At 40.5% G+C, this 12,700-nt stretch overlaps 1 long non-coding RNA gene across 2 annotated transcripts in view; it reads right to left on the bottom strand.

Annotated features, from left to right (window-relative positions):
• Positions 1-12,700, bottom strand: part of LOC103280418 (uncharacterized) — a 104,487-nt gene that overhangs the window by 13,687 nt on the left and 78,100 nt on the right. For both annotated transcript variants that reach the window (XR_010006121.1, XR_010006116.1), the window contains exons 2-3: positions 7,975-8,246; positions 3,925-4,018 (exon numbers count right to left, since the gene is read on the bottom strand). This is a non-coding gene — a long non-coding RNA (uncharacterized LOC103280418). The remainder of the gene's footprint in view (positions 1-3,924; positions 4,019-7,974; positions 8,247-12,700) is intronic.

Below are 12,700 nucleotides of genomic sequence, written 5' to 3' on the forward strand. Positions count from 1 at the left end.
CTTTTCCATTTGCAATATCATTTACCCCCTCCAGAAATGACCCCATTTGCTTGCAGGAAAGAATGTTCTTTAGAAGTACTTCATGTATATTTAGCAGCCACTGGGAAGGTAAACTAAGAGGCTAGCTGGTGTTCACTGGACACCCCCACACACATACAAACTTTCCAGCAAAGTCAATCTAAAGCAGTGAATCTGGGGTCCCCAGATGTTTTTGGCCTACAACTCCCATCAATCCCAGCCAGTTTACCAGCTGTTAGGATTTCTGGGCATTGAAGGCCAAAAACATCTGGGGACCCCAGGTTCTGAACCACTGATCTAAAGTGTAGCATGTACAGTGTATGGGTGCACTAAGCAGTGAACATTCCTGTGAACTCCAGCAGAATCCTCCAAAGAAGTTTACCTCAGAAGCCCACATAATTTTGTGTAAATGTATGTACACATGTTTCTTTACAAACGTAGAGCACTTTAACTTTTTAGAATTTTATGATGCTTTCATGTTCTCATGAGTAGGCTTGCCAGATTGTTAATTAGGGATGGTGAGATTGGTCAAGCCCATTTCCATGGGCTTTCTCTTCTCTTTCCCATCTTCAACTCTATTCCCTAGTAACGCATATACTCATGTATAAGTTAAGGGCAGGTTTGGGGGCAAAATTATGGATTTTGATATGGTCTGTGGGTGGGTTACGGGTCATCCACAGATGTTTCTTTTAGGTTCTCCTGGACTGAAGTCAGTTTTTTTCCCTTTTGCTACTTTACTCAGAGAAGGGTATGGTTCCATTTTTCATAAGACTTAAGGTACGCTATTTACACTGAGCCGTGGATAAGTCAACCCAGGTTTTGGGCAGCTATTTTTTGAATAAAAGTTCTAAACTTCTGCATGAGTATACAAGGCAGTTCTGTGCAGAATTTTCTTTAAAAAACAGAAAACATGGAATTCCTGATTAACTGATATATTAATCAATCCATGCCTCATTAACTAAAGTGTGTCTCTACAAATTTTAAACATGTTGTTGTGTGCCATTTGTAACTTACAGCAACCCTAAAATGAGTCCGTCATGGGGTTTACTTTGAAGGATTTCTTTAAAGTCATTGCCTTCCTCTGAAGATAAGACAGTGACTTGCCACAGGCTATCAGTGGGTTTCCATGACTTTCCAGAGTCCTGATCTGACCACTAAGCTATGCTGGTTAGTTTTGCAACTTATAAAAATGTTGTCGGCTGTATTTTTCTTCAGGAGCACAACACAAGCCAAGAAATGTATGAATTTTTGTCCATCAATTGTGTAAACATTTATTTGAGTATATTAACTAACATGATTATTACCATATTTATAAATATTTCCCAACAAGATTCAAGTCATACTTTTTTCAGTCCAATGTTTACTTCTTCCTAATTAGAGAACTGCCCCCCTCCTCCATAAGTAAATAAAACTGAAAAGGGACCCCAATAAGATTTTTTTCTTCTGGATTTAGAATATATGAATCCAAGCATGATCTCAATATTTTAACACTGTTTATGAGTCAAGGATGATTCTTTAAGGAAAACACTTGGAGCCTGAAACAAAGGAAAATTCACATCAGTAACTTTCTGTATACATGCTAAGGTGGCATCTACCTAGACTGATGCGGGCCAGAAGAATGAGAGCTTGGTATGCGGTTCTATAAGGGCTGCTCACACTCTGGGGCATTGTGGGTTAAAATAAATGAAATTGCCCGTTGCTTAATTGTGTGTGCATGGGCGACACACCTCTAGCCAGCAGATCCAAGGGTTGGGATAACAAATGGCCACAACTTATGTATGGATTACAAGAACAAGGCTTGGCCAGCATGCATGGGTCCTAGATCATGGATCGGGCAGCCCGCTGCTGACTGATACAGCTATCCACATTTGGTTCCATGCAGGGGTGTTGATGGAACCAAATCGGGCCAACGTTACCACCGCACCCCTGGTAACCACTAGACGCTCCTCCTCCTACCAATGTGGAGGGGGGATTAAGCAAGCCAGATTCAGGGCCCATGCCACACGCCACAAAAGGAGGGTGGGTTCTCCCATCCCCCTTGCCACCAGACAATACTTCCACCAAAACCACTGCTGCCGAGATTGCCGCCGCCGAGATCGCCACCTCCGCCAAGACCACTGCAGCTTGTTCCTTTACTGCTGACCTTGCTGAACTGGTGCCTGTGCTGGCCCCAAGGCAGCCTTAAGTAGGCTGCTGGAGCTGACCAGTGCCTAGCCCTGGAAGGCAAGGCAGGGCCCGCCATTGAGTGGCCAGCTGGCTGAGCGGCAGGAACCTTTCCCACGACATAGGGGCTTCTGGGAAGAAGAAGCCCCTGCAGGCACCATGTTAGAATGGAGGGCACCCACCACCACAATGGCCCTTGCCTGGTAAGTCGGGCAATGCATTTCATGAAGATTCCAATCCTAAATGTGCCATTTATCCAGTTTATGTACTTGTCAGATAAAGTGATAGCTTTTGAAGACATTTTCCCCCTTTAAATGTCTCCAGATATTCTTGACAATATCTGTGTGATAAAGGCCATTTTAAAAGTCATTTAATAAGGAGTATGATTTATAGCCTTTGCTTAATATGTTTTAAAATGAGTTTTGTCATAAGGGTATAGTTGTAAAAAAAAAAAACCTATGTCATTATGAGTGAAGCAGCTGCATCAGAGAGAAGGTGGATACAAAGTGCTGAGATACAGACATGTCTCCCACATCACTTTCCTTGCCCCAGTTCCTTATAAACTCACTAGTAACCTCAGATACCATTCAAGGGCATTGTTTCAGTTTTGGAAACATGTGGCTGAACAATATAAGACTGGTCAGGAAACAAGATGGCAAGTGTTATTAATGAGGTAGAATATACAGAACAAGTATTTTAAACACAGAAACCTTGAAAAATATGTACTAATCTAGATCAATAAATGCAATACTTCATGTCCCCATGTGTGTGTGTAAGCTTAGACAGAATGATTAACAACAAATATTGTAAAAACATTATTGTAAAATCAAAGTGCCTTTATTAGAAACCCTGCTCAATAGAATAGTTTTTTCTTAGGTCCATGCTCACTGCCTGCGCTCTATGTTCGCACCTACCTTATCTAATCAATGCACATTATATATCAAATAAAAAACTCGACTTCCCTATAAGACTCATGGGGTCAGCTTTTCAGTTTAACTTAGTGCACAGGGCTATTGTTAGGATTAAAATATGGCCGAGTGGTTGAAGGGAGTTGGGTGGAAACAAGCTACAGGGCAATATCGCTTTTAAAGACATTAATGTGATAAAGAAATCCATGCATGACAAAGGTATTTGAGAACGTTTCTCTCATGCTACAATCCTGCGCATATTTACCTATGAGTGACTCCCACTAAACTCATCAAGGCATATTGCATTTTAATGTAAATCAAATATTGTTCAGTAGAGGGAGGCTCTCACGAAGTAAGTAATCAATAAATCTCTCTCAGTGCTGGCATTCTACAAGTTAGCATCTTTGCCTATGATGCAGAGGGAATTACTAAATCAAGAGGGAAGAGAGAAGAAAACTAGTAAATCTAAAAAATCAACAACTATTCAGACAGGATTGAAAAGGGAAGAAAAATACTTTCAAATTAGCAGTAATTCTCTGTAACATTGATCCTATTTAGAATAATTAGAGATGGAAAAGGAATCTAAAATCCATTAAACAGCCATTTTTTGCATCTGCATGATAGATTCAACACTGGTGTGGCACACAAAATTTGCCCTTCTACAGCAGCACTAAATGGCACAGTTATGCCCATAATTGCACAATGGGAACCACAAAGTTATAGGTAGGGACACACGCCATTTGGATCCCAAATGCATTTGGAGAATAGGGCAAACTCTTGTTCAACCTTCCACAAGTATCCTAAATGACTGCAGAAAGATGTTTCTGATGCTTACCTTCTGCTAGAACAAAGAAAAGGCAGTCGCTGACACAACAGGAGTTATTCCAGAGTATATGACACAACAGAGTCTTGGCCTTAGGAAGCAAATCCTGGATGTTACAAAAAGGTCACAAATTGTTAGTGGTTTCATTTTCTAGCATTGTATTTTTACTGCCAGAGAGGAAAAGATGGATTTTTCAGATCATCTGCCTTGCAGGCCAAAATAATTTGGATGACTGTGAATACTATACACCTTTACTCGTCTCACAGAGAGAGGCAGAAATTTGCTGTTTTCCCCACAGAGAACAAAATGTCTCAAGAAAGCCCTGCCAGGATGCTTTTGCTCTTCACTCGCATCATGCAAAGTTGTCTTCCCATTTAGCAACTCTCCTACAGCCTTCCTCCCTTCCTTAATTTCTACCACAATATTGCAACAAAAATGTACTGCTGATTGTTCCCAGCGTCAAACGTTGTCCTTGCAGTCTGCTTTAAATTGGGTTCATAAACCTAAGCATTGTACAGCTCAAACCCAGCAGATCCTAACAAGAATTGCTATGGCCAAACATCTGGATTCATGGGCTCCAGCCTGAATAGGTTTGCATAGAAGGTGGAGAACCTTTATGAATCATTTTACAGGTAGCTCCAATAGGTCTCCCCACGATCAATAGTCCAATCTTTCTGAAAAAGTCACCAATGAATGAAACCTGGTGGTGGCAATGGCTATATCTATGTGTGTAAATTGTTTCATATTCTGATGCATATATCGGTGTGAAAACTTGCAAAATGGTAATTGCATGCCTGGAACAGCCATATAAAATCCAGGGTTTTTTTTTTCTTCCCTGCCTTTTCAGGGTAGCAGATTCATTTCTGCACAATCTTTTTAAGCATTAACAGGCCAGAGACACTTCTTTCTGCCCAACTTTATCACCAGTTGATTTTCACGCTAGAGTAGTTTTTCAGACTGACTTCCAGCTTGACTAACATGTGGTTATTTGAAATATGCTGCTGCTCTATGCATCCCTAGAATTTCTGGGTGATACCTTCTCATTCTTTTTTAAAATTATTATTATCTTTAATGTATACATTACCTATCTAGATTTCCAGTTCGAATACAACTCGAGGAGAGCGCAGATGAGCTCTCATCTGTCAGCTCTAGCTTGTGAACATGAGAGAAATCTCCCAGGCATCCCCTGGGCAAAGTCCTTGCAGACGGCCAATTCTCTCACACCAGAAGCAACTTACAGTTTCTCAAGTCAGATCTGACACACACAAAAAACCTATCTAAATATTTAGTTTAATGCAGTAATGAGAATATTCTCTGCAAGATCAATTTTCATGGCCAATTTAAAAACTGGCTGCTTTGAGATAAAATGTTTGTGGTAATTTCACAATCTGGATATCATCTGTTTTTGTATTCACTTCTTGAGCAGGCAGCTTCTCGGACAGCAGAACCACTGGTGTCTGAAAAAGCATATAAGTATTTCTGATCTTTATGCAATATCTCTAATAAACATTCCCTATTCAAGATAAACAATTTATTCATTTTTACTACAAAAACCACTTCCAGCCATAACTCTCCTGACATACATAATCTTAATTTCTTCCATCTAATCTTGATAACCTGATCATATATTACAACAATCTTCCTTAACTCATATTTAATTGTGACATCATCAATTCCGGCCCCAGTGGTGCAGTGGGTTAAACCCTTGCGCCAGCAGGACTGATGACTTGGAAGGTTGGGTTGCTGACCTGAAGTTTGCTGGTTCAAATCCAACCCAGGGAGAGTGCTCCCTCTATCCATCTCCATGCGGGGACATGAGAGAAGCCTCCCACATGGATGGTAGAAACATCAAAACATCTGGGCGTCCCCTGGGCAACGTCCTTGCAGACGTCCAATTCTCTCACACCAGAAGTGACTCACAGTTTCTCAAGTCCTTCCTGACACAGAAAAAATATCTTTTCTAAAAGGCTTCTAAAGGATTTCACAATCATTTATGCCAACAACAGGTCCTTTTATAAAAATTGCACTGAAGCCATAACATAATAAACTCTCAAACCCTTTAACCAGATATTATTTTTCCCACTACGTAGCCATAATCTACTTTATAAATAACTACATATTACAATTCCACATACATCATCTATACATAATTATATTTCATATTCTAACTTGCATTCTAATTTAATATTTTTCAAAAAATATAATGCCTTGGCTCCATTGGAAATCTTTTAAATATTGATAAAAATGTATCCCCCATTTTTGACTGCTCCAAACCAAATGCCCAATTGCCAAAAACAGTTTCTGATCAATGATTCCAATCCCCTTTTTTTCCAATACATATAAGATCACTTGGTATTTAACAAGTGTTTCTTTCCCTGCTAAATCACCCTAGAGATACCTTTCTGCTATTGCTTAAATAACAAATCAATTTACAAAACCAATATTATCTCAAAAAAAGAAAGCATTCTTCTGAACAAAACATTCATTTTAAAGTTATCTTCTTGTTATTATTTCTTCATTCACAAGACAGTGCAGCAAAATCAGTCCCGGTAGAGTAAAGCTCCAATCTTTGGGCATCCATTCTAGGTCTTCTTGCTCTCTTTCCCAATTCAACAGCTGAAGTATTAGTAAAGCATTGTAATAACTGCTTGCCTGTTCCAGGGAGGTTTCTGCTTCACCCAGAACATTTGTAAAAGTTTTGACCATTTCCTCTCTAGTGTCTTCAACTAAATCTCCCACATCCAGTCCAAAACAAGCCAAATTTATTTTCCCCTCACCTCCAGTGATGCGAGGTCATCCATGTGTATTTCTTATTCTGTATTTTCTGTTGCAAATGCACATTCCAATGTTTCTACTTCATTAACTTGTCTCATCTCTCATTAGTCTAATCTCTGATTTTATCCATCTAATCCTTTCAAGCAGCTTCTGTAAAATTTCAAATTCTGGTAGTTGCTTTGTCACCATCCTGCTTTGCTTCTGTATTTCTTTCCATTTTTGTCCCATATAGATTACATATATTCAATCACACAATCTAGCTATTTTTAGCATTATCTTGTTATTTAGTTTGTTTTTCTCAAATTATTTCCCTTAAAAAATAGTCCACTTCCCAGAAATATCTGATCTAATCCAGTTCAATATTTTGACATAACATCCCTCAAACACCATTTTTATCAAGTCATGATCTCATCAAGCATGAATGAGAAATCCAGAAGAGTAAAAGTAAATTGAGGGTTGTCCTTGCTTCAGTGAGAGCTAGTTTGTGGATCTTTCCCGTGCAATGGAAGAAGCCCTTCTGTTTGCATGGAAAAGATCCAGTCTGCATCAAATCCTTACAAATTTTGATGACAACAACACCTGCTGAAATTCCCTCTTCTACACAGCAATTACAGGTACATAAACCATCTCTAGTTTTCAATAGGAGATCTCTTTCATAGGGCTGATACATAAGTAAAAGAAAAACATGTGCCAGTTGTTTGTTGTTGTTGTTGAGCTGCAGATAGAGAGCAGAGGGAGGGCATGCTAGAATATCCTACCAGCCTAATGAAAAATCTGAGTTTTGTGGGGGACTATAGCTCCCACAAATCCCCAACCAGCATGCCCACTGGTCATGCTGGTTAGGGAGCCTTGGAACTAAGATCTGAAATATAACTTTCCCAAGCTCTGGAGAAGATTGAATGACGATAAATTACTTTCATAGAATCATAGAGTTGGAAGAGACCTCAGTCCAACTCCCTGCCGAGAAGCAGGAAATCGCATTGAAAGCACCCCCCCCCCCGACAGATAGCCATCCAGCTTCTGCTTAACAGTATCCAAAGAAGGAGACTCCACCACAGTCCGGAGGAGGGAGTTCCAGTGCCGGACAGTTCTCACAGTGAGGAAGTTCTTCCTAATGTTCAAGTGTAGTCTCCTTTCCTGTAGTTTGAAGCCATTGTTCTGCGTCCTAGTCTCCAGGGCAGCAGAAAACAAGCTTGCTCCCTCCTCCCTACGACTTCCCCTCACATATTTATACATGGCTATCATGTCCCCTCTCAGCCTTCTCTTCTGAAGGCTAAACATACCCACCTCTTTCAGCCACTCCTCGTAGGGCTTGTTCTCCAGACCCTTGATCATTTTAGTCGCCCTCCTCTGGACACCTTCCAGTTTGTCAACATCTCCTTTCAATTGCGGTGCCCAGAATTGGACACAGTATTCCGGGTGTGGTCTGACCAAGGCAGAATAGAGGGGGAGCATGACTTCCCTCGAGGGGTAGCATGACTTTGCTTCTAGGGCTTAGGGAAGTTGGTCTTCTGATCCACTGTCAGAATTCTCCCATCTTTCTTTCAGCTTCCATAAGACTGTAAAAATCAAAGTTTAAAATTAGGCAGCCATGTGTCTTCCATGTTTTTATCTTAACTGCAACGGAAACTTGCTCTAATAAAAATTAATACTAAATTTAGAGCTAACCCCCACCCCCACCCCCACCCCCATGTTTTGCACTTCAATAAAAACATTTCCCAGGGCTCGATCCATTTCCATATTCGCTCTGCATTAATAAACAAAATTCTCCCTGAAGTTGCAGGCAAGATTACAAGTTGTGTTGTCAGATAAATATGTTATTGTGATGTACAACTTGTACATTCTTAGAAATTCAATAAATATTTAATTTTGGCAAACAGATGAAGAACAAAACAACATACACACTCAAGTTGCCGTAGGATAAAAACAATAGCCAGTGAACTGTACCACTGGACAGAGGGCTGATCAGAAAGACTCTCTGAAGCAGAGATAAAAGGCTTCTCTCCCTTCATCAAGGGACATGGTCAAGGATGGTCTCTGCCCTCAAGTTGGTTACAATGAAAGGAGATCATCATTATCATGAAAGATGCTAGAATTATAGAGCCTCCAAAAAGAAAAGCAGTAAGGACTAGATCTTCCCTTAAGCAGAATAGGGCAGCTGCAGCAGGCAAATAATTTGGGGGGAGGGGGGGGATCGTAAGTGATTTAACTGTATGGTGTACTTTTACTTGCAGAGAAATGGAGCAGCAAATGTGGTTTTGTTTTTCTACATCCAGAATGAAAATGACTTTACAAGTCTTGGCTACTGTGTCTTTATCAGGCAAGAAAAAGGGAGAGTCCCAGGACTCAACCTACCACAGTGGTTCTCTACCTGGGGTCCCCAGATGTTTTTAGCCTTCAACTCCCAGAAATCCTAACAGCTGGTGAACTGGCTGGGATTTCTGGGAGTTGTAGGCCAAAAATATCTGGGGACCCCAGGTTTGTTGAGGGTTGTAGAAATAAATAGAAGCTTACCACAGCTTCTGAATCAAGATGAATCCTGCAGTATAATAAAATGTCACTCAGGCTTGTGTAACAAGTAACAGTATCTTTACTTCAGTTCAGAAGTTAAAACAGGGCAACAATATATAGAGCAATCTTTCTGAATTCACACAGAGAACATAGAAATAAACAGTCCCTTTAGATATGCCTCATTTGCCTTATAAATAATCAGGCTTCAGAGAGTATGGCAGACATTTCCTTCCTGACCATTTTCAGTCAGCTGATCTCCTCCATCTCCGAGATGAAAGTGGCAGTTAAAACCGTTTGCCTCAGCACCAAGCTAGAGACAGCAGCCAATCAGAATCCTGGCTCCTGGGTGGCTCGGGCAATCAGCTGTTGGCGCATGCCCTTTCCAGTCAACTCACCACATCATGGTGTCTCTTTTACAAACCCTCACAAGGTTGAGAACCACTGATACCAGGAAGGTGACAGAGGTAGTCACATGAGAAAACAGATTGGGTATGCCAATATGTTTGTATGTTTTACAATCAAATATAGAGAGAGCAACTTAAGGGAATTTCTGCCCAGGTGCCAAAAGATGTCTTTCAATTTGCTAGTAGATGACACTATCTGCATTTCCTTCTCAGGCAATAAAATCTCTTGGGCTGGTCCTGGGGTGCCACTTATTGCTCTGATTCAGGAAGCTAAATGTCTTTAAAAGTCTGTACGCTTTATCCCCCCACCACCACTATCAGCCCCAAGGCTTAGTGTTATTGCTGCTTTTACCTACTTTTGTCTACCTTATTTATTTGTTTATTTATTAAAATAGTTCTACTCTGACCTGCAAAATTAAACTTAAATTGAAGCCTTTTGAGACCTTTCATGCAAGATGTTGTCTACTGCTCTTTAGCCAACTTGTTTGGGTTCCAGGAGCCCACTCAAACTACAAAAAATACAGCAGTATATTCCATTTTAACTACCATGGATTTATTGGGTTTATATTCTGATGAAGCATTAAAGGAACTCTCTGGCTAAATCTAAATTCTCCTCCTTCAGCTGCAAATCCCATGTGGTGAAACCATTACAGCCAAAACTATAATTATAGCAGCACATATAACTGTGTAGTATGAAAAAGGCCCCAAGATAAGAACCAAAACCAAAAAAAGGAACAAGAACACCTATCAAACCCAACAGAATAAATTTAACCCCCTCTAACACAACTAAATATGTAGATATCAATTTCCTGCCTAGTTATAAATCAGAGATGGGAAACTGAATGCACATAGACCCAAAAAATAAAAACACACACATACAAATCTGACTGAAGAAATGCAGATTCATGCCAATAAAAATGACTCAACAGAGCATGATTCTGTGCTGAAACCACTGTTTAGTTACTCTAAACTAGACTAGAAAATTGCTTCTAGGCAAGGCAGGGTCATTCTAGGGACCTCAGAATCAAGATATGGGGACCTTACCCCATGTGGGGGAGGGGGTAGTGCCATGTAATCATGGCATTTAGTCCTTTAGGGTTGGAAATCACTATGCTCCATTATTCATTACTTATCACATGTTGTCTGAATTTGTTGTTCTCTCCATTAGTAGTCGTTTTCATCCTTATCCCATGAGCGAGTGGATTCTCTGCCCTATCCCTTTTTTTTTAAAAAAAACTGGGTCTTACTTCAACATTGCAAGGGATCGAACCCTCTCAGTATTGAGATTTGTATTATTAAAGGCAAAGAAAAACAGTGATTTACTAAAGTAGCGATATTTCTTTGGGATTTTTTTAATTACTGAAAAAGATTGAGCAGCTGCATTATGGCAGAATACCAAGGACTCACTGCTGGTTAAGAGATCTCCCACAGGACAGCTCATGTCATAGCTCCCGGTGGAGAAGTGGACTAAAGCCTCATGACTTGAAGGTTGGGTTGCTGACCTGAAGGCTGCCAGGTTCAAATCCCACCCGGGGAGAGCGCGGATGAGCTCCCTCTATCAGCTCCAGCTCCATGCGGGGACATGAGAGAAGCCTCCCACAAGGATGGTTAAAAACATCAAAAAACATTCGGGCATCCCCTGGGCAACGTCCTTGCAGACGGCCAATTCTCTCACTCCAGAAGCAACTCAAGTTGCTCCTGACACGAAAGTCCAAAAGACGATCTCCCCCTCCTTCCCTTTTTTATGACTCCTTCTGACATTTAACTGATTAATCATGATGGAGCTGACAGGAAGTTCCTCTGTGTGGTGGGAAGAGCTCCATCATAAATCGTACCCTCAATGGATTAGAATTGTTTTAAAATGTGTGTGTGTGGGGGGGGGGGGGGGCTTGGGATAAGGTCCCTGGACATGTAATTCCCCTTCCACCACGTATTTGTCTCTATACATGGAAGAGAACTTATGAAGAGATTAAGCTTCCCTTTCTCCCTAGTATTAAAGCTTAGAAGGTCCTTAGGAAAGGCACATGGAATTGTATGTGGCAAGAAATGTATGTATTTATTGCATGCCAAAATCTGAGGGGAGCCAAAGAGACGAATCATTTGCCTGGTAGACCACCACAAACTGGAAGAGACATCTTTCCATTCTATGGGGGAAATGCAATCTAGACATATCTCAAAACAGATTTCATTTTGTAAGCACTGCTGCACCAAAGTCATATTTGTGAAATCTATTAAAAAGCACAGTGCACACTAATGTGATGATGGTGGTGATGATGATGATGATGATGATGATGATGATGATGATGATGATGATGATGGTTCATTAGTGGTAAGAGTTTTAGGCTCTTAATTCCTCCACAGCAAAGGTCTGTAATTTTGCAACCCTTGTTCAATCTGATTGAAATTACCACTTGGAAGGCTATGCATTCATGCAATTCTCCAGCACAGAATTTCTTGCTATCTTGAATTTAGTTTATTTATTTAGTCTGAATTGTGCTTAGACAGGGAGAAATAACTACATTGTTATAGCAAGAATATTTCTTCCCTTCCTCCCTTCCATTCTTACACAACGTAGGCATGGTTTTGAATCCTTGAAACTCAGGACTAATGGGATTATTATGGCAATGGAATTCAACATCGTTGGCCTGTTTATAGTCTACAAAGCTAATCTGTATCACATTCCTTTAGAAAAGTGCTAGCTGAGGGTAGCAGTCCATGAACTTGTCCCCATCCTTTAACTGTTGGTTGCTGGTTCATGGGGGGGGGGGGGGTGTTCAGGAAAGAAAAGAGCCAGTTGTTTTCAACATGCGTAAAGATGGACACAGTCTTTGGCACATAAGCAGCAGTGGTGGGAATGGGTGTGGGACCCTTCTGGTCCTCCACATCAGGCCACTTAGAGAAACTGGGGGGTGGGGCAGAGAATATCCTTTTAAAAAGTTTCTTTAAATGGACAGGAGTGGGGGAGGATTGATTAGGATTTGTTTGAAATTTGTTTCTGTTTCAAATATATCACAGATTGCAAATGGTGATAATATTTTCTGATGGTTAAAGTACAGTTTCAAATCATATTTTGAAGTGTCTCATTTTTCAAAATGGCA

Source organism: Anolis carolinensis, chromosome 1 (assembly GCF_035594765.1).
Source record: "Anolis carolinensis isolate JA03-04 chromosome 1, rAnoCar3.1.pri, whole genome shotgun sequence".
NCBI lineage: Eukaryota > Metazoa > Chordata > Lepidosauria > Squamata > Dactyloidae > Anolis > Anolis carolinensis.